At 35.9% G+C, this 24031-nt stretch overlaps 1 protein-coding gene across 4 annotated transcripts in view; it reads left to right on the plus strand.

The window, feature by feature from the left end:
- Positions 1–9663: 9663 nt before the first annotated feature.
- Positions 9664–24031, plus strand: part of LOC108971407 (dorsal-ventral patterning protein Sog) — a 71262-nt gene continuing 56894 nt past the window's right edge. For 2 of the 4 annotated variants that reach the window (XM_018937448.1, XM_018937454.1), the window contains exon 1: positions 10474–10574. The gene's annotated coding sequence lies outside the window, so the exon portion shown is untranslated. The other 2 variants (XM_018937447.1, XM_018937450.1) reach the window with 2 other exon arrangements.

Below are 24031 nucleotides of genomic sequence, written 5' to 3' on the forward strand. Positions count from 1 at the left end.
CGATGTAAGAACGTGTCCTTACTTTCATATCGGCCTGACAAATACTTTTAATTATAAAAGTATTTAAAAAAGTTGTTGCTTACGGCAATACCTCCCAATTTCTTAGTTCCTTTTATTAATATCTTTAATTTTTTTATATCTCTTTTTGGTTATTTAACGACCACCTTAATGTTAAAAGCCATTTAGACAGTGCAATCGCTCACGCATCGTTTTTCTTTCCTTAATAACACTCGCAATTTATGTTCGTTGGTTTATGTTTATCCATCAGCCTTTACATAGTGCGAGCATACTATTTTTTAAGGCATTAATAAATATCCATTTTAAATGAACACGAGTACATAATGTATGGATGYATGCATACGTGAGTGTGGCGTCATGACATTTTGTCACGGTCACGCAAACAAATTATCGGATTTATTATTTGCGTTTAATTTAATGGCTAAATGAAGCATGCCGCTTGGTGACTTTGTCGCGCAACCTTAGCTGAGGAGTTGAATACGGCGAGTCTATAAGGAGACAGAAGAAGAGACACTTAGCAACAGAAGCTCCTTTTCAGGTCGTCATATTATGTATGTAGGTATGCATATGATTATCGGCTGTATGCATATGTGTGATTGGTATCATTGGTATAGAAAATTCAGTTTCAGGTAAACACTAAAGGTGGAAACACTAAAATCAATCATTTTCCAGTAATGGATTATGATCATGTCATTAAAGTTTGCCTTTAACATTTAGTAATTTTAATTGTCACCTATAGCTTTAGAAATCTTTGTGATCGTTTGAATTATTAGTATTACGACGCCTGCCTTTGTAACAATCCTAGTAAAAGTCTAAAGTTTTTAAGATTCTTTACTTATTGTAACTAACTATTAACTGAGTCAAGTGTTTGGATTGGCTATACAGATTTTCTCCGGAATTTGAAATAGTCCGATTTGGGCCCTATAGACAATGTGAGCTTTCTGAATGCATTCTTTAAACGGCATATCTAGTAGACGGTATTTTCCGAAATTTGAGTTTGAGTGGCCAGATTCCGTCAACATTTACCGCTGGCTCATTCTAGAAATAGACAATCAATGTAATCTACTTGCAGCAAGTAGTTCACAACACTAAAACACAAAAAAATGAACTTTGCAATTTAAATAGTTTAAGTTTTACTTTGAATAATAATTTCCTCTTAATTGTGACAGAAAATTCGCCTTAATGGCGCTAAAGCTGATACTATTTATGTTCATCAACACGTTGCTGAGCATCCGCTCGTTGGCCTCGTTGTGCCGAAGACACGATCATCAACAAATTTACGAGCACACAKACTACATACATATRCACAAATATTTATACATACAAACTCAYAACAGACTAAAATTTCTCAGACAATAATAATATATAAATATGTATGTACCAATGGATGTATATTCCTGTATCAGCGCGTATCGTGTATAAAATGTTTCAAAAGAAATCAAGCAGATTAGGAAAATTCCAAGGGAGCTTCAGGCGGCATTTAACTAACGCCACAGTTGCYGTTGCTGATTTGTATATACATACGTACATATGTACATATGTATTTATGTGGTACATGCATAATAAGTATGCATGCGTGTGCTAATGAAGGCAAGCGAGGTTGTTTGCTTCATCATGGGACAAGTGCTATGGCGACGAAATGTGTGATCACACAACAGAAGACGACGCCGCCATCGAGCAAGGAGAGCGGCGACCAATCAGAGATCGTTTTATTTGGAGTAGCCGGTGCGACCGCACTACTACGCGTGGTAAGTTCCTACAGACGCAGCAATAACAACAACATCGTAGGGAACGGCACAGATTTGGCGGCAGGGTCCCAAAGCGAACGGTAATCTCACGAGAATTTAAAGAATTTAAAAATAAACTGCAAATAAAGTAAATGCTAAATAATAAAGAGAAATTAATACAAAACAATCAAACAGCAGTACGTTTGGAGCTGATCGGGAAAGCGTTTTCTGTTGCCAAATTTTGGTATTAACTCTTTTGGGGTATGATGTTTACGAAGGCATAAGTGCAAATGCACACAGAATGTTAAGTGGATGAAGTATTGGAGTTAATCGCTGATTACTAATCAGAATGTTCAAATACTAAGTTCGGATTTATCTTCCATAACTGGTATAGACACCGCTTACGCGGGTTATTGCGGAGTTAACAACAGCGCGCCAGTCTTTTCTTCGTTTTGCTATTTAATGCAAATTCTAGAGACCAAGTAGAACCAGGTCCTTCACCACCTGATCTTTGCAAGGGTGTGGTTTCAGACAAGGAGACTCCCTATAGTGTGACTTCTTTAATTGATTGCTGATGAAAATAATTCGAGCTTATTAGAGAAGACACAATCTTCTATAAGCATCATCAGCCTCAGCAACCACGCCTTTGGTTCTGCTTTCTCCAGACTGAAAAAGAAATCGAAGCATATAGGTCTAGTTGTGAGCGAGACAAGACCTGTTATCTAAAAACCAGCCATCGCATTCGCGTCTTGGCTTTCACGTTACTRTTGAAAATCATAACTCGTGATTCCATGCCTTCATTCTGGAATCAGCATCAACACCAACAACTTTTCCTCGAAATCCAACGCAGAATAACTCTTGTCAATAGGTGCTACTTTGGACTCTCTCCCGTCCTGCTATAAGGTGCGAAGGCATGGTCAATGACATCATCTGAGAGAAACGCGGCTACAAACGCGTAAGCGGTGTCTACGCCCGTTAAGAAGTGTTAAAAGGTTCCTGCAAAACCGATCACTGGCCAAACAGTCAGTGAAGCTATTACTTCACTTATTGTGATGAAACTATCAAAGATTGAGCATGTGAGCGGGACATCTGTAGGTCTGTTTTGTTTTTTTTTTGTAGGGTCTATGCATATCATATATCCAGATCATTTCATTCTATTTTGAGACACCAAAAATACTCTTTTTATATTTAGAAATGATGAAAAAATTCMCAAATGAGAATGTAGTACGTTTACTATTTATTTGTAACTACTAGCAAATGAGAAAGAAGAAACAGATAYCCGCACACTACGATAAACACACACATGCGAGGAACACTAACTGCACAGACGTGTTGATCTCGCCGATAAAAAATTGATGTCAGAAAGAAGGATCCCTAGATCAATTGCTAGAAAAGCCGAATTGGCCAGTAAATAATTTCGCAATTTATGGCTACAAAAAATCACAGTTAATTAAGAATGAGGTAAACATAAATAAACGAACAGAAAGTGAATCGCATTTTTTAATGAAATATGCAACTTGTGATCCGATGAGARACGAAAATACCGATTACTTATTTTCGGTAATACATGCAAGGAAATTATCTTAAAACAACTGGCTTTTTAATGTCCGGAATTACGCGAGTTTTTTGGTTTTTCGGCTCGATCGGTCCACAGACATGCATCTTTTTTATTCCTTTAAGTAAAACGGTTGAGCTTTTTTCTTATCAYTAATAATTCTTATTAACAGATGCTACTTCGGACTCAGTAGGCAATTAGAAGTAAAATTCTCTCTCGACGAACAAAGACCAAATTCTATAAGTCACTCACCACCCGGTGTACCCCGTACTGTATGAGATATACGATGATCTTGACATATTTCAGCGAATTAAGAGACAGCGGCTACGCTGAAAACACTCCAGCTCTGAAAGTATTCGACGCTGTAGCCACCGGGGTAAGCAGAGAAAGAGGAAGACGTTGTTAAGTCGGATATAACTTTGTAGGGGTGTCTACGGTGCCAGTAAAGAAGCAGAAACTTAACTTTATAACATTTACTTAAGTATATCCTATGTCAACTTTGATTCGGCTTCTTGGTAAAACTACATCAATATGTTGAATATGCTATATAATCTAATGCGATTCGTTCACTCTAACAGTGTTGGTTCGGTGACCGGGSCACCACCAGCGCGTTTCTCGCCCTCTTAGCGAGCCGGAGGCAAAACTTGGTGCGGCTTGTYGTAAAGCACTTTGCGCGCCAATTCAAYTTCTAATTTGTATCACTGCGAACGCAGCGCGTGCGCAATACATTCACGCCAATAAMAACAACCAATAACAAGCGTCAACCGACGACAGTCGTTCAACGCAGTTAAGTCAACAAAGTACGACCACGCAATAAGCGACGGCAAATGCAAAAGTGCATTGAGGCGAGTAGGCGCCCAGCCACACCGCTAACCGCGCAACGACTCTTTAATTATGATGTATGATAATTGCGAGATAATTGAATGTTTTAAATAGAAATGAAATTAAATTACTCTATGCCTTAGATTACGTTTAATTTATGCGCGACTTCGATGTAGTACAGATGCATTTACAATATTGCTACGGCGACGCGGTGTGGAGAAGGTGGGGCTCTCAGCCGGTTTTGGTATTTATAATTTTTGTGCGTGCGTGTATTCATGTGTTGCAGACGCTTGAGCATTTGCACACTTGCAATTATTGCAATAATAAATAACACAAATGTGCAATAAAAATTTTATAAACACTAAAATCGCACAAACAACACGTGGAGCCGTCGCGGACGAGAAGATCAAAGCAGGGTTATGGATCTTCCTGTGGCGTTGCAGACCATTACGATACACTGTTGTGTCTCTTAAATATTTTTGGACACGTCATACGCGATTGAAAGGCATATCTAGGTGTCAGCATAGGAACTTATTTGCAAAAAATATACAATATTTTATTGGGTCCTGTGATCTTTGATGCTTTTTCTTTGTTAAGTAATTTTTATAATTTAGCATCGCAAAAGTTATTTACTCAGATTTATCTCAGAACGCTATGTAGCACATAAATTAGATCAGTAATCAAATTATTTAAACTAGCTCATTTTGGTCTATGAGAAATTGAAAAATATTTAATTTAGGCCGTCTTATCTTATTATATCAGTTTATTTATGGGGCTGACATTATCTTCAGTAAATGCCGGTCATGTGTGATATCGGTTCTACGGTAACCATATATACCTAAGCTCATCCGGAAACTACAGGTTTATATTTATAAAAGTGACGGGATCGTTTAGTGTTTGTATATATTGCAAATACACATGGGAATGTACGTCTATGTGTATAAGTATTTATATATAAGATGGGTAGATGTATTTTGGATGTATCCACGGCACATCTTGCAACCTGAGTATAATAGTTATGTTCACCTAACGGTTGTATACATCAAATAAAACTAATCGAGATATATTCTTACATATAAGGTTATGTATATATAAATTATCAGGATGACGAGAAACGTTGAAATCCGGSTAACTGTCTGTCTGACCGTCCGTCGGTTCGTGCAAACTGTAACTTGAGTAAAAATTGAGATATCTTGATGAAATTTGGTATGCGGGTTCCTTAATACGAGTTCGCAGATGGCTGTAATCGGACCAACGCCGCGCCCACAAACCCTAACCAAAAACCTATAAGGTGTTAGAACTAAATTAACTAAATTAAGTCCAAATTAAGATAAAAAACTCTAATTTGGTACAGGGTATCACAGTAGCAAGGGTCACTAATGGGGAAAATCACATATTTCGGGATCCGGTCTACCGATTTAGACTAAATTCAGTTCATATCATTATTCTCATATTCCTATGTCACAGTGTGAAAATGGGTGAAATCGAACCACAACCACGCCAACCTCTCATATTACACAATTTTAAATTCCTTTTGATTCTTTCACTTTGCAGTACGTAAATCACGAAGTAATTAATATAACGGGATAACATTTTGCACTAATAATTCATTTAAAATATGTCATCTCAAGACCAAAAATTGTTTAAATCCAACCAAAACTGTTTAAGTTCCTAGGTACCGAATATGTGGACCCCAGTATCTATAGTTGACTTTGAAAAGAAAGTATTGGTGGTCGATGTGTGAGATACATATATAATTAAATATCAAAAATGGGTTGAATTGGGTGAATACTTCCCTGAGCCCTCATGTACCTAATATAAAGATTTTCGAACTTCGAGGTGGCCCCAGTCAACATTTATTCTTATTTACGACGTTCCCAACTAGGAAAAACTTTTGCTATGAATGATGAATTTCTGAAATTGGCGAAATTATTTGGTGAACTAAAAAGCTTGTACTAAAATATAACGTAACCAAATTAACACATAGCTATGTATGTATTCATATGTATGTATATAGATGAATGACGATCGAAAATGCAGAAATTCTTGAATCAATAAGCTTAACTATTTAAATGTATCCCCGTAACATTCGAAATAAATTTAATGATGCTATTAAAAGCAACCATCCATAGTGGTCGAATGTTTTTAGAGTTCGATAATAATATATTTATGTATGCATGTAGATCATTTCCATTTTCGGCCAATGCTCATTGGCGACTGGTCCAAACCGTTGGTGATGGYGTTGAAAATGAGTTACCGTTTTGGGTGTAATAAAATAAATTTTGATTGCACTACATAACCAAAACTGCTTCTTTCAGCAAAGTTTCAAAGTTGATATTTATAACAAAGTAAAATTAAATTAAAATTGCGTCGAATTTTTATTTGCCTAATTTCCATTTGGCTGAACCGGATTGCAGCTTTACGACTTCTTGTCGATCGCTTGATATACTTTGCTCAAACAAAAACAATTACTCGGGTTCGTATGGTATGGCTGGTGTTGATGATTTCACTTTTGAATGCGAGTAAAAGCCGCTYAATCATTTGATGATCGATTTGAATATATTAAGTTGGACGCTGACACTACAATGTGAGGAGATGGTGTGATAGCAAAAAGTAAACAAATGTGGAAAAATCTTTTGATTTTAGTAGTTTTTGCAACTTTTTATTTAAAATTCCATAAATTTGGAGTTGCTAATGCGGTGATTTCAAGAAGTCAGAATACTCTTGTAGATCCTCCAGAGGTGATCCAGTGACTGATACCCAGAACATACTGAAATTGCGGAGGGAACACTTCTCCAGCTTGCTGAATGGCAGTGAGAGCATACAACCTGGGGATGGTGAATCTGATTTCCCAATCGATGACTCTAGAGCGATGGAGTTCCATTGCCTGACCATGAAGCAGTTTGAATAACAATTAWCCGTCTGATGAATAACAAAGCGGTGGGGGCCGATGGACTGTTGGCCGAGCTATTCAAACACRGCAGAGAAGAACTGATAAGGAGCATTCATCACCTTCTTTGTACAATATGGTCGAACGAAAGCATGCTTGTCGATTGGAATTTTAGTGTGCTTTGCTCAATCCACAAAAAGGAAGACCCCATAATCTACGTCAACTGCAGTGGCTCTTCAACATTGCATATAAGTTTTTATAGAACATACTGTGTGAAAATCTAAAATCCACTCYTAACAATCTGATTTAATTTTATCAATGTGGCTTTAGGCTTGAAAATCAATAATTTCGTCTATCTTAGAACCAACACTAACTAACGTAAAATAACTCTTGCCAACAGGTGCTACTTCGGACTRAGTAGGTAATTGAGAAGTAAAGTCCTCTACCGATGACCAAGCTCAACTTTTACAAGTCACTCTTCATCCCCGTGCGTTCTRTGGAAGATTTATGGGCCTTTGCGCATTGGAAACGGCGAACACCGCAGTCGATGGAACGATTAGCTGTATGAGATATACGATGACCTTGACATAGCAGTTCARCGAAAAAAAAATCTTAAGCCGTAAGCCCWGGCAGCTAGTGCTTCTTACTCTGTAAGATAATGATTGTATTATTATTTTTCATTTTATAAATAAGTAAATAAAATAAAAGGCAGCGGCCACGCTGGCAAGGCAGARTTTTCGACGCAGCACCTGCGCCTGTGCCAGGGGAAGCAGAGGATGAGAAAGACCTCCACTCCATTGGAAAGACCAGGTAGAGAAAGACCTGRCCTTGTATATAATATTAAATAACAAATACGAAAATATTTGTTCTTYCATCTGCAAATAAATTTTAAATATCTGCACTCTTTTACTGATATCTCWCTTTGGATAGTGAGCTTTGTAAGAAAGATTGCAAAAATTTTAGTTGAATATTCTATATCTGATACCCAGTATAAGTTAAAACTGAAATTTTTAATTAAATTTTTGAAATTCTTGACGTTAACAAGCAAATTCGTTCGGGAAAATTTAAATCCATTCATAACGGTTGTTATTATGTCGACAATTTAAGGGCTGAGCTCATCATTCAATGTGCTAGTGTATGTATGCATAGAAGCTACAAATATGCATTAAATTAATCAGATTTCACACACCTTTATTGTTATTTGTATTCCACTATGCGAGATGGGTGTACTGTACAGACAACTTTACTTATGCAAAACAGCACAGCTTTTGTCATAAATATTGGCGGATCTACTAAAAATGTACACAACCGTAGCCGAAAACCCAGAAGGCAGCAACAGCACCCTCTGTGCATTTTAAAAGCAAAACACTTARATACGCAATACGAAAGTTTTTATGAGTGCGTTGTCATTCGATGGTGGCGTATGAGTAATATCATATCCTTTACGATGTGCACTTGCGTATTTGTGCTAGATTATTACCAAACCAAAAGTATTTCGATCTTACAACAGTGGAAATTCTTGCTTGTTGAATTCTAATAAGTTTAGGTTTAATTAAGTAGTCGGAATTAACAAAAATCTCTATAATAAAGTTAGAACCCAACTTTAGTCTGAAAGTTATGTAAAGAAATTAGGAAAGTGAGCTGTTTCTTCAGTTCTTGAATTTATCAAACAATTGTCGGACTATAAATTTTCGGAGAAATTGGATCAGGAATGTAAAAATTTAGTTTGTGCAGACATATCCGAAGATTAGAACGAATATTCTTCTTCTTATAAATAACAAATGCGAGCACATATCACTATTGCATATTATTTGAAAATCGCGTTTAATAGCAACTGGTGTGTATATGTAATAATTATTCGTGCGTGGTATAAGTTCAGAGAAGGGTGACCGCATCGCAGCAAACACTGCTCGGTGCGCTTGAACCGTTCCGCACTGATAATATCGGCTGATGATGTGATGGTATTAATGATGATTGTTGCGATGAAGATGAGACTTGAAATAAAATGAATATATTATATGTGTATGTTGCGTATTTTTGACGCCGGTAAAATTTGTGCAGGCGTTGAATATGTGAGCGTAAGGTGAGGGAGGACGGGGCTCACAATACGAGGTGACTAAAAACTGCGTGCTGCGTAACACTAAAATGAAATAAGTGTGCGCGCCGCGGCATAAGAGTTCGACGAGCTTTTTGCGAAGCGTTGCCACTGTTCCTTCTAACAATGACATCGCAACGTATTCATACAATATTTATACTTATTTTCCTAAATGAATAACTACATATTATACATATATTTTTATTCTGCTGCTCTGAGAGTTGTCGTTGCTGACGATAGTATTCAATGGGGCTACTACAAATAYACAAATACATTTATATTCRTCTTATTGCTTTGTGTTGGCGCCGCTCAAGCGAGAAGATATGAAATGAAATACGACAACAATTGGTGGACAAGTGTGTTGGTGAGCATACGGTGCGGCGGAGCGCGTACCACACGCGAGTGATCGCACGCGTACTATGACGCTGTGCTGAGCTGCGCAATCACCTCAGCCGGACAGCAGAACGGTCGGTTGGCAGGCTGGTTGGCTGACTAGCTGCCTGTCCGCCTAGCTTGCTGACAATTGTGTCTCACCGCAACTTCAGTTTGTCCAAGATCGTGCTTACCAACGTTAGTGGTGCCGTGAGTGCGCTAATTTTCCGCTGTATCTTTTTGCTTATTAATTCTAAGTGCGAAATAACTTATCCACCGTGTTTTCGKCCGCAAATCAATGACCTTACAAATTACGCGTCTCCGAACATCTGACCTTTGCTAATTGTTGCCAAGTGTTTGCGTTCGCTTTAARTTTCCCGTCAACGAGGGTGTGCGCATTCCGATTTTAAACACAYGCGTAGTCAAAGTGCAACGCGGYGCGAGTGATATCAAAGAGCAAAGGTTTTAAAAGCATTTGTGAGACAATAATWGAAAAGAAACRCAGTGAAACAGCCATAACAGTGYAAGCGGAAAGAAACGCGAAAGCTCAATTGGCAAGAAGCGAATATCCGAATCGAAACGAAATATACGAAGTGAAGAATAATCACCGGCGCAGGCGGTTGCAACGGCGTCGGTGACGTCGACGGTTTAGTTGTTGTCTGCGGCACACTGTATGTGGAAAATGCGCGCGTGCCATTTATACAAAACAAACAGAAACAGCAACAACAATCACGAATACGAAAACGAATACAACAACTATAACAACAACTGCAATCACATTGTCAATAGCATTGTTAATAGGAGCAGAATTCGAGTGCGTCCGCAAGCGAATAAACGCAGAAAATACAAAACGCTGGATCAACGACACAGCGCTCTTCACGAATAGCATCAACGCAAAATGGTACTACCGCGGCTTCTACCCGCATAGTGATGCATCTCTTGAGCTATCAAAATTAATTCAAAGAAGTGTTCATGCGTTGTAAGAGCCAATTATTAATATTAATAAGTCTGATCCGAAAAATTTATTWAAATAATATTATTAATAAATACGACGTTGTTACTTAAGAGATTTCAATTTCGGCAGCAACGATTAAGGTTCGTATCAAATGTACTGCAGTAGTTTAGTACAAAATAAGCCTGAAGGCCGCTCAGCGTTGTTGTTGACTTGTTGAGCCAGTTAATTACGTATACGCCTCGGGCGTCATTTTGATGATTTTTACAATAATGTAAGGACAGAGGGTTGTATGCATTGATGTATAAATGACGATTATATTGCAATATCACAYGCCAGTCACATGCTCAGGGGTATAATATTTATTTTTAAGTAATTGTTTAGAACTACAAACTAATTCCATTAAATATGGGCCTTAGTGAACTAACTCCCTCTAATTTGTGRGAAATGTAAAAGTGGGTGGGGCTGTGAAAAATTAACACACATTTAGTTTAGTCCGTGTAATATGAGTGGCTGAGGAAAGTTTTCAAATTAATTCAGTTGTCCACATTTACTACCAGACGCGGATCTCCMGGATGGCATAAAGTTGCTGTAGGTTAGTTAGTTGAAAAGGTTTCATGGTAAAAAGGCCATGAMGACCTAACTTTCATAACAAATATACAGATATGCTTTGGAATATTTAATATTGCTTGGACTATTTATTTTCTCTTTGGTTCTGAAATAAGAATAAGAGCCTAACTGCATGTAAATAAGTACATAAACAGTGCGAATGGACTCGCAATGGATCGCACCCATTTGTTCAGATACATTTGTATTTTTAAAACTTATCAAATGATCACCCTTTTTTCTACCTTCAACAGCTGAAAGAGTTCAATTGCCATAATTTATTTATTTGCAGTTTATTTACCTAAGCCTTCCATGTGACAATATTTGCGGCATATCTAGTACACACACTTACATATGTATAAGTGTTTGTTTATTCGCAATAATTTGAGTCAATATTGATATTGTATATCGGAGAATTTTGTAGGCTTGCGAGACATATGGCAAACACACACCTTTACGCATTACCTTATGAAGCACATTTTATGGATGAACTCTAAATGCATATGAAAATATGTATGTAGTACGTTAAGAGGTAGGTAAGTCGAAAGTCAAATAAAAAAATATAAATGCACTTATATATACACATTCATTAGCATCTGGGTATGTACGCGTGGGATATATTCACAGCAAATGTCAAGACAAATTGCTGCAATTACTTTGGAAAAGCAATAATTCCAGTCTCACGTTTGTTTTTTAGTCAATTGGTCAGCTTACTATAAGTGCGTGGAGTTAGCGCTCAAACGGGTCGACATACAAATGTTTAGTATAATGTGATGTCTATCAAAATACATACATATATAAATATRGTATTCATGGAATTAATTGAAACAACTTTTTTGCTCATGACCTAGYTCCTTTTAGTGCTGTTTGGCGAATGCGTTTCACGATCTTCGCAAACATATGGAATATTGTATCCTAACCGAAATTTTCTATGGGTTGAATTTCGCTTCCATTCAGAGAAAAGTTATAACTATTATTTTTATTTAAAGAGACTCATCTAGAGTGACAGTCCAAAGAAACGCCGAGTTTTGGAAATATACAAAGAAAGAAATTTTTAATTTTACAGTAGCAACATTTTATCCTATCAAAAAAAAAAAAAATTTTAATAAATGTATTTTCCAGTTTGTGCAAACAAAACCTTCCCAATATATTTCACTATTTTATTACTGTTTATTGTACATGAGGCTAATCGTTTTCTTATTGGAATATTCCAAATAATTTGTTAGAGATTTTATTTATAGATTTGTATACAAGGTTTGGTTTTTTTTTTATAGAATATATATACCCCTTCATTTATATATACAATTTGTCAATCTTCCATAAAATATACAAACCGTTTTTATCACCAAAAAAAATTTATGACTTTCAGACTTAAAAATTTTCTAACGCCTAATGTAAACGTGTTAAAGCTATTTTTAAACATGTTATTCTTATTACAATTATAGCACAAAATTATTATTTTTTGTAGGTGACATTTCAACAACATATGGTATAGAATTCAAATCAGTTTACCAAAAAGTTTTCTTCAYTACTTTGTTCCAAAAAAGCTGGCAAATAAAAAAATATTATGAATATAGATAGCTTTCTTAATARTATAAAAACTATGTGAACTAAATTGCTGATATCTGAAAAAATAGCTAAAACTCAATTCAGATAATTTATTATATATATTTTGTGCAAAGTAATGTTGAATGTAAGGCTAGAAACCGAAAAATTGTTAATTGAGCAGAAACTGACGAAAGTGGCGATTAGACTGGGTATTTATTCAGTTTTTTCACAAAACTGGTGTCTGTATCTTAGGAAGAAATATATGCATCAATAAATATTTCGTATTTAAATTGAAACCAGTGCTTGGTTACCGTGGTTTCCGTTTGATATAACCAAACTAACTCGTACCAATACTGCTAAAATTTTTGCACCACCGAAAGGAAATATTTACTACTATTTTACAAAACATGTTATATTTTATGAAACTATAAATTTGATAGCTTGCAAACAACATTTTCCTTACTTCTGTTGTTAGTCAACCGTATTTGACCCAGTTTACGTTATCATATCAATATTTGAGTATACGACTCAACGCAATTACCGCAGCACCACAGAAATACAAAGAGACACACATAAATTCTCAGTTGTATAAGTATGTTTCATRTCTTTTGTATATAATTTATTTAAAGGAATATAAAGTAATGCGGTCTTAGGTCACTACTTAAATACTCACTGCTTATTGTGCGCTTACATATGTATAGTACATATRTACATACATATATGGAAATGCATTTATAAATATCCAAACACTCACTTATGCTCATATATCACCATACTCATTCGATTTCTTCTAGTTTGACTTGCTCAATGGGCCAGCAAAGCGCCGCAACGCCAGCTTGTCAACTCGTTACCTCGCAAGTGGGGTCGTARCAACAATGCGTCGTCGATCGCTGCTTGCAATAAGGGGCGATGACAAGAATAATGTGAGCTCTTATCRTGCATTCCCACAAAAGTATCAACATTACACATTCAATAATAAAGAGAAAAAGCAAAACAAACTCAAACACATTTGAGTGAATGCGCATGCATTCCTGTGYGTATACATACATATGGACGCGTTAATACTGACAAACAAAMATTTCCATTTCCAACGTTCAGTTGTCGAAATAGTCTCCAATATTCACAACATTCATTCCACCAACCTTGCGTCACTTTGCACTTGCTTGTTAAACATACCATTTAATTACAAGTATTGTAAGAGTTTTCGGTGCTTTTGTATTCGATTTAAAATTTACAATTTATTATGTGGTATTTAAAGTTTTAAGTATGTCAGAGAATGACTTCAACCGTTGGATACGTTTACTTTAGTTAAAATTTTGGGTTTTTGCTTTATGTGATGGTTTTCCTTGCACCAAAATTATCGTCCACACGATGGCCTATCATAATATCTACACAACTGATAAAACTATATGACAATAACATAGCAGAAATACTATTGATACTCTGAATCAGTATACAAAATCCAATAGATTTGGTAAAATCCACACTTTTCTGCGCTCAATTGTACTGCCGAGTAGCACTCTCTACTATGAGAACGAATGAAGTGAAGCTTGCATTTGGGACGAAGAGCGGTTTGGTTTGGTTTTTATGCCGAAGAAATCATCGCCCTACATTTCTTCAGAAATTATTATTGCGCCATGTTAACCGACTAGTTGATGCTTTAAATTGAAGCAAACTGAAATTGGTCTCGGCAACATTGGGTTTCAACAAGACGGCGCCACTTCCCACACATCGCATCAAACAATGGATTTATTGAGAGAACACTTCGATCAGAAGATAATTTCAGGGTTTAGGCCAGTCGATTGGCCACCAAGATCATGTGAAATCACACTATTAGACTTTTGTGGGGATATGTAAAGTCTCATGTCTATGCGGACAATCATATTTTGATTCAAGCCTTGCAGCAAAACATTACGCGTGCCATTTGCCAGTTACCAGTCAAAATGATCGAAAGAGTCATCGAAAATTGGACTTAAGGGATGGAAAATATGAATCGCGGCCAACATTTGGAAAAGACTACATTCAAAAAATAAATACCAAAGAATGTTCTATCGAATGATAATAAACATTCCCCATTAAATTTGAAGCTTCTGWGTTTTTTCTTTAAAATAGTAGTCTTCGAAATGGATCAACCTTTAGTTGGTATTCGTTTAAATCCTGTCAAAAGTATAATATGAAATAAGTTTAGGAAAATACCACTAAACGTGAAACCAAGTCCAGCACTCTTAATCAATATTTGCCTTGTAAGATCAAAAGTTACACTAATAAGGTGTATTTAATTTAAATGATTACACTGTACGCCCAAGTATAGACTGTACCAATGTATGTATTTCATGTTTCAACCTCAATACGTATAAAAGTCGACACATTCTTTTTTATTAATAAGACTTTTTCATCCTCGCTATCGCCCTGCCAAAACTTATTTTTCATGAATCATACAAGAAAGTACCAAAAGATTCCTATAGGCTTACGCAAATTCAGTTACTGTAGTAGATATTCAACAGCATTGTTAACTTGTTAACCTCTCTAACTCCCATAGTATGTCCTAATCACCAGTACTGTGTACAAATTCGTATGTGTGGGTTATAAAAAAAAAGGAAAAATACATGAATTTATGTTCAACACTCGACCTATAAAACCGTTTTCAATATTTCTTTGTTACTGTTGCTGCAATACATATGCATTCACTGTGGCTTGTGGTTGGAACAACAGTTGACAATTAGTGTTACCAATTAACTATATGTTGCACCCAAACTAAGACCAGAAAAAGTTTGTTACAAGGCAGATTTTAAAACGGCGAAAGACGTGGTAAAAACAATGAAAATTGGAAAACGAATATGTTTGTGTGTTTGTTTCATTTCGGAGTAATTTTTAAATTGCGATACCAGTCATAACCTACTGCCAAAAATCCGAGAGCTATCTGTGTGGAGCTGCCACCTTATGTCTTTCTTCCTCTTTAATGTCTTTAGTCTCATGAAATAATGATGTAAATCGAGTTTGTTTCTGGTAAAGAAAATTATAATTAAATTTAAATATTATTCGTGTCATCTGCGGGTTGCTATTTGATTCGATGTCGCACTTAGATAAACACGTGTACAAATAAATATTATATTCATGTATGTAAGTATGTACAATATGCGCATATATACTTCTAACATTATACGTTTTATTCACACGATCACACTTTGCCACTTACTTCTGTTTACTTTATAAATAGTTAGTTAAAGAGAGAATTGTTATATTTATAAATTTGCTCGAAAGGCAATTAAACCCATATACATACATACATACCGTTAATCGTATGAGCGCATTGCTTTCCATAAAGGTAGCTGATAAGGCATTTGTCGGCGAAACTTTATTCCCATTTCTTAGTTAATCACTTGAAATACATATAAAGTAATTTTGTCGCATGTCGCATTTGATCAAGTATTCAAAGAATTTTCCCAAACTTTTTTTTTATACACTTATCTTAATATATTTAAAATGACTAGAATGACTTTGAGTCAACTTCTCAACTTACATCTATGAATGAATGCTTAGCCGCCTTCGATACGCAACTTTTGCAATAATACTTTTGTATGTTACGATGCGAGGCTTTTTTATTTGTTTGGCTTGTTGGATTCGTTCAAATGCGTACACTTTACTCTTCTGGCAACTGAGCCAATCATAGGTATCTTGCATTTGTATTGTACTTTATCATTATCATATTTGAATCTAATATTTTCCGTTATCTCTATCCAATTTTGCCAGCCTCTTTGATTTATACCAGTTGTTTGTTTGATACGCAATTCGTCTTGGCTTTGGTGAATCGAAGAGAGCAATTATGATGATTTCAAAAATCTTGACAAACGATGTACCTACCAAGCCATTGAATACCTGAATATATAGACACTGACTTACATATGTTCATATGTATGTATATTTTCATAGCTATATAGAAACGCATATCTCAAATGTCATCAATGACTTACAATCATTTGTATCGCTGTCATACTGCTAGCACCTGCGCTAATTATTGTGTTGTACTGCATGGCAAAATACGTATAAACGAGTGTGAAATTACATATGTATGTATCTATATTTATATGATGTATGTATGTATATATGTGTATACACGCATGTTTATTCTGTTAAGCTACTTGAATTATTTTATCTGGTAAACAGTTGCACCGCTTAAACTCGCACAAATCACTTAATCCAAGGCAAACCAGGAGAAATCAACGTCAAATCAGGGAGATGTCAATGCTTAGCTCGAATTTCACTTTGAATGTGTTATGCACTTCTGTATGGTATGGTATATGTTCTTATTGTTGTGTGTTAATTGAGTAGCAAGCAAAGAAGTAACTAAGAAATAATAGCGAAAGCACAATAAAATCATTTTGCACAAATATTAATTAAATAATGTGTGATATAGAAAAAGAGGGACCAATACGTAAAACAAAAAGTTACCATAAATACTACTTCCACCTATTTCTTTCGCAATACAAGCAGCTAACCCCTTTGTTGCAATTAGCAGATAAATTTATCAATCAACGCTGTTGAAAACAGAATAGTTACCACAAGGTAAATGAAAATATGACACCGATAGCGGCTTTGGCAGCCACAGTCAACATATATCAGCGATGATGTCAAACTCTATGCACACACACACACTTACTTATATATACATATGTACTTAAAACTGCAGAATGAAAGATATAAGGACGTCAATAGGCAATAATTCAGAGTTGTGTGGGCGGCATTCCAAGTGTTAGATTTTATCCGAATCTGAAGATATTCATTAGCAACTATTGTTGATATTTATTTATGATGCTGCGGATTTTAATACGCGCATACATGCATACATACATATTTCTTATGAATACCCGTCTGATGCGTTGATTGGAGTTTTATCGGGCTTAGCAAGATAGTCGAGCTTACAACCGAACCGTAATCAATTTAAACATTGTCAGCGTTCACATAGCCGCACGCGGCAGCCACAGTCAGTCATTGGCGATCGTCGCTGGAATGTAGTCTCTTGTGGTTACATTGTCATTGAAGAGTCGGCAAATGAAATATTGAAAGTGCAACGGCAGAAGCTTTGGCGGCGATCAGCATAGTCGTCGGCCAGACGAACAGCATATTTATTTATGTATGTATGTATAGTATATATTTACATAAGTATGTCTCAAATAATCAGTTTGTTGAGATTGCTATCGTTCTCTATATTACGGCTTTTCAGTTAATTGATGATGCGATCATATTTCCCACATCATTACGAATTCTGTGAAGTGCCCCATAAGTTGTAATTCGCTTTCGCAATATTTATTCTTATAAGCAGTAAATCACACTTTGGTCTAATCGTCAGCTATTTAGAGAAGGAAAACGTTATTTGATGCATGAAGTTGAGATAGAATGATCCAAAAAGGGTTGTAATGTCATATTTATATTCATTATACAAACATATGTTTGAATGTGTGTAGTCATGTCTATAGCGAAAACTCTTTTACTATTAGAATTTAGTGCGAGGTTGTAGTGACAAATTTATAATTGTTCTCGTCGGATTTATTTTGTAGACAAAAGTGACTAAACTCGTTTTAATTTTGATATGTTGTTTGGTATAAAATCACAGGATTCTCGTTCGATTTTACAAAATACCTACATGTCAATCGATATGTACGTTGAAATTAAGTGGAGATTATTAATCTTGACAATTTTTGGTAGAAAATTGGTAGCAGACGTTTTGGTGCTAAGTTTTGCTTCGATGCTCACACTTCTTCAGTTATTTATAAATGGTATTCGTTGTGGTCGTGTTAAATATATTTTTAAACTTTGCTAAGATTGTGTCGCAGAAAGCATGCATATCAAATTTATCCAACTTGAAGTTTGTTTGAAGGTTATGTTTTTATTTCCAACTTTTAGAATTAGTTCGGGACCTATGTACTACTTATACACATAGTATTAAACAGTCCTTTCGTATTTCGTTTTTTTTTAAAGAAGCCAACTCTCCCAGTTTTTGTCGAGTCAAGTGTTGTCCTGATGGAAGACGAAGCTCTTTCTGTTGATTAGTTCTGGCCGTTTTTTTGATTGCTCGTTTCAATCTCATCAGTTGTTGGCAGTAAAATGTAGAATCATTCGACCAGACTACAGCAGCTCATAGTGGATCATTCTTTGCCAATCCCACCAAACAATCAGCATAATATTTCGAGGCGACATTTCTGGCTTTGCGATCATTTCTTGTGCTTCACCACGCTTGGACCATGATCTTCTACACATTTGATAAATTTTTCGTCCTTGTTAAGATTTGCTTCAGAAATGGTTCGATTTCATTTCGGTTCAGCAAAKAATCGCATATGTTAATTCGATTCATTAAATTTTTCACAGATACTTCATGTAGTACCTAAACATCGAGCATCTTCATCGAGCTAGCCTGTTCAAAACGGTTTGATCATGAATGTTAAGGCGTTAGGCCACTCTAGAGGGCCACAAAATAGGCCTTTTTGAGATTTTTTTTCGGGAAAAATATTAAATAAATCTGGTTTTTAACAAAAGGGATTTATTACACATATAATTAACTGCTTATAACAATTTTTGAAGAAAAATTAATTGAAAAATGGCGGTTACACAGCGTTCTCCCTAGGATGTCTCCGTTTTATTGGGAACCACGGCCGGACATACAACTCCTGTAATTTTTTTTATTTTAATAAGTTGTTGAACGGTTTCCGCTTGTAAATAGCAYTAGCTACAGAAGTACGTAGGGTTTTTTCGATATATGCATTTTTGAAGGGACAAGTAACAATTTGGCATAAAAAATTGTTCGAAATTTGTTAATAAAAAASAAACTATGCAAGATAAAAAAATCCTACGTACTTCTATAGATAGTGTATTTCTGAAAACGTTGTCAAAATTTCAAGTGAATCGGTTGTAAATTGTTTGAGTTATGTTTCCGGCCAACTTGAAAAAAACAGGTTTGAGATAAACGCGTTTAAAGTTTTGCTTTTCGGCTCCCTCCCGAACGAACGGCCTTCGATTAGATAACGAATATGGGGCATTTAGAATATTTTCCCTGTCATAATCTTTCGGGATAACATTTATGAGACCATAATGTATCATTTGAAAAAAAAAAAAAAAATTCCGAAAATTCTAGAGTGGCCTAACCCCTTAAGTTTCTTAGCGATGTTATGGCTGATTATGTGACGGTCCTGGTAAATATTTTCCATAATTTCATTGGCTTTTTCAAGGATAGGTCGACCAGAGCGAGGTGCATCCTCCGGAACGGAAGCGAGCGAACCATTCTTGTGCTGCTTGAATTGATTCAGCATTGTCTCCGTGAACTTCATACATTTTATTGGTCGCTTGCGTGGCATTATTCMATTTTTTATATACAAATTTCAAAATATAGCAAATCTCTTCATTATTTTCACTCATTTTTGAACATCTGTAACTTTTTTTCAACTTGACCGAATTTAATTTTTTTAGGTTAAATGAAAATATCACCTTTCCAACATTATATGGTGTGACACAATGTGATTGGTAGCACTGGAGTTATACGACTGCAACGGCATCTATTAACAAAATACGAAAGGGCTTTTTCGACTAACCAATATTTTCCGGTCTTGTATGTAGTGACAACTAAACCCAAACTTCGCAGCGATTAGAAGTCGACGGCCAGTGGACTTCCCAATGTGAATTTTCATGAATATACTATGAATATTCGGAGAAAAAGCTGAAGAGTAGAATCTCTGAACGTGCCGCCCAGATCGTATCGGCAGATATAAATTTATGTTTGTATGTACACATGTGGGATTTGCGCTTCTAACACAAATTCATTCGTAGTCTCGTATTTGCATTCACATTCATTCATCAATTGTACTCCATATATCATTCGATATGTTCAATAACAAACAGTAATTAAAAATGCAACAACAACAAAAGCAATAATCAAGTCACAGCTTTCGATTTTGCTGTAAGTGGAGAGCAGGAATTCTACTTTGTAAGACAGTAGCAGCAACAAGTGTTCGTACATACATATGTATGGTTGTATAGACGAGCATATGTATATATGTATATGTATGAAAATACATACAAACATATCTACATGTGTGTATGTACCGTTGTAGTCGTGCGCGAGTAGCTCGTGTACGCCCTGAAGATATGTGCATAAATTTCATTTGATTCCAATTCTACATGGAACTCGGGGTAGCGACGTAAATAGTGCTGAAAATAAAAATGACTTCATACTTCCTCAAGTCAGAGCGTCACCGGCCCAGTGACCAGCGCCGGTGGCAGAAACAGCAGCCGTCGCCGCAGTCGTAACGGTCAGTTAATCAACCGGCCATGCAAACGACCAGTTAGTCGATGGATAGGAAAGCGTTCACCGCTGCTGTTGATGCGGGTGGAGTCTCGGTGCGAGGGTGCCAATTGGCAGGGTGGCACGAGTTGTGGGTATTTACTTAGGCATTCCTACTTGTGGCAAAACAAATGTTATGCAAATTGTAAATCATTAATGTTTCCGATAAATAAATCTAATAACAATTTTACTTAGCCTTTGTTTTATTTTCAAAGTTTATGTAAACCTAATAAAACACTTAAGCAAGCGTTAAGTTCATCGTGAAAATTCACATTGTACGCTCAATATATTAAGCGGCTGCAGTTGGTGGGGGTGGTCTTACCTTTTCTTGAGGATACTTTAAATATTCCAATCAGATTGCTGAAAGAGGTGATCAATTAAAAATGTCAATCTGTTAGAAACGAAGCGATAACTAAGGCTTTATGAACGATTTATTAGATTTTAATATTCCCTATGCACGATTACATCGCTCCACTTAGTAAGCAATTTTAGATGCAATGCTACAAACGGCAAAAGGCATCTCACTTGAATAACTTAGAACGCCGATCTGTTGTGATACCTAAAACTGTTATACATATACTGATCATAACTGATCATGACCCTCAAAAATCGAAAAAGCACTTTGAGCCTTATATCAGCTTAGGCTATCTCTGCTCGTTTGCCGAAAGTATGACTATCGACTATCTTACAAATGGCGGAGGAAGTGMCTGAATGTTTCCATCTCATCTTCCYGTATTTAAGAAATATTTGTTATTTTAGAAATATTTAACGATCTCCTAGTGGTARCTTGATCTTCTTTATGTTAAASTCTAAAGGATGAAATTAGGTTATTAAATACCATTAATGAGGTTTTATACAATCATTCTTTACATACTTGTATATTTCAAACATTCAATAAATAGCCTTCTGTATCATTGAGAGAGACCCATTGGACACGCTGGCCGATCATTTGATGRACAGTTCTTGGCTGAAGTAGACACAATAAATTGCCTTGATATGTGATGAAATGCATAACAAATACATATATCATTTATACGAGCGTGTTTTTAGCTGCGAGTGGAGCTGGTATGATCAATGGCTATGCAAAATCGAACAAATTGAACAAATCTCACACATCACGCGAAATCGTGTTCATTTTTAATTTGCTAACTTATTAATTTTATGCTTTGCTAACATTTGTTGTTATAATCTGCCATTTCTTGTTTAAGGGGTGGTGGCAGGGTGTGGTTGTGGGAGAAATGGATTTCTCAAATAGATCGTGATTTGAAAATGACATTTTATTCGTATATGGTCGACTTCTCGTCGGGCGGATACTCGCATACKGGGGCACCTGTAAAATTTCTATTTTGGGATATACCGTAATCGAGAAAATATTTCAAATTGCGAAACGGGCGCTGTTTCGTTGTAAGTAAAGTGGTCAATTGAAGGGGTTTTTTTTTTTCAAAGAATTGCTTGTTAGCGTTTGATTTCTTTTGACTGTAGAGCTATAAGGAAATAAAATAAAGTATCCTTCGCCAAGAACGGCTGCTTATCCATCGATTCTATCAGCATMTTCGCCACCAACACTGCGATCGGCAACAGCATTCACGGCGGCATACAAATATTATATATGTATGACACAATAGCGTCAGCATCACTCACACCAGCAGCATCTTCAAAGACTCATGCAATTTGCTTCAATTTTCGCGTCTTCTTGCATTCGCGCCGGTAACTCGGTCCTTTGTGGCAAATTAGTCAATTGACAACATGCAACAGCGTTACGCCACTGCAAGTGGCATTAACTTCATGTCTGTTGGACAGCGACAACGGGTCGGGTACGTGCCACAATTTGCGCATAGTCGGCAATCAGTTGGTGGGTACAACACCCGTATCCATGCACATAATTGAAGCACCAACAAGCGATGTGTTGCAAAGCCGCACATAAGTCAAAAAGCGACCATAARACCAGAAAAAGATAACAGTGGGCGAGGTGCACGCTGCTGTTGGACATTTGTTGCTGGTGTTGCATTGTTGCCACCCGATTAACGCGCACATCGGGTGTGAGTAAGTAAGTACGTGTGTGCGTGAGTTTGTAGATATGGTTATGCTGTTTTTGTAGTTTGCATATTATACTATGCTCTTATTATTATTGCTGTTGCTATTCGCCAGTACGTCGCGACTGTTGCTCTCTGTTGCTCCCCGACTTCTTTCAGCTGCTGTTGCTGTGATCAATTTGTGTTTACATGCAAATTAATTGGTGGTGCAATTAAAAACTGTCGTCGTGGTTTTCGTTGCCATTGGATTTTGATGGCAAACAACGAGCGGATTGAATCCTGTTGAACGGACCGACATACATGCATTTATGCGCACATTCACAGACATGTATGCATGAATTTATGATTGTAAAAGTGGCAATAATGATGTTAGCTATTACAGTGCGTAACTCGATAATGATGTTGTCTAACATAAACAAGGCTTGCGTGATTCTTATGAATATTTTACTACACATACAAATGTAATGATATCAAAATATGTATGTAAATACGCTTATTAGTGCATTATACTCGTTTAACTAAATTGAATTTATTTCATCAATTTCATAGTAAAGTAATTCTCAAGTAATTCATATAATCATTATTTCACATAACCTAGCTTAAAGTCATTAAATACATACGACCCTACTGTCAATWTTGCTTTCGTAAAATATCTTTATAATGAATAAAAATTAATAAATATCAAGCAGTGGTATCGATCAAAGGTAGTTACTATATGTATAAGTATTCCTATTAATTGAAAAAACTTCAAGAGAAGATTCTTTTCCCATACAAATTTGCATTAATTTTCATAAACTATAATTTTTACTGAGCATAAAAATAAAAAAATGTGTATTAATACAATTACATCTCATATTCGTATAAAAGTGTAATTAAAAATTCGGTTTAGAACTCCACGTAAGAATTTTCCCACCTACTGAGGAAAATGTAATTATATTTATAGCCGAGTTCGCACTTGCAGTCTTATGATAAAATACTTCATTAGAAAGAATTATAATCAAACACAAAAATTAAATCAAAATAAAAATGAAATCAACCACAGTGTATGAAATGAACATATTAGCAACATGTTGCTGAAGTAAAG

Source organism: Bactrocera latifrons, unplaced genomic scaffold (assembly GCF_001853355.1).
Source record: "Bactrocera latifrons isolate USDA-ARS-PBARC rearing strain unplaced genomic scaffold, ASM185335v1 scaffold_34, whole genome shotgun sequence".
NCBI lineage: Eukaryota > Metazoa > Arthropoda > Insecta > Diptera > Tephritidae > Bactrocera > Bactrocera latifrons.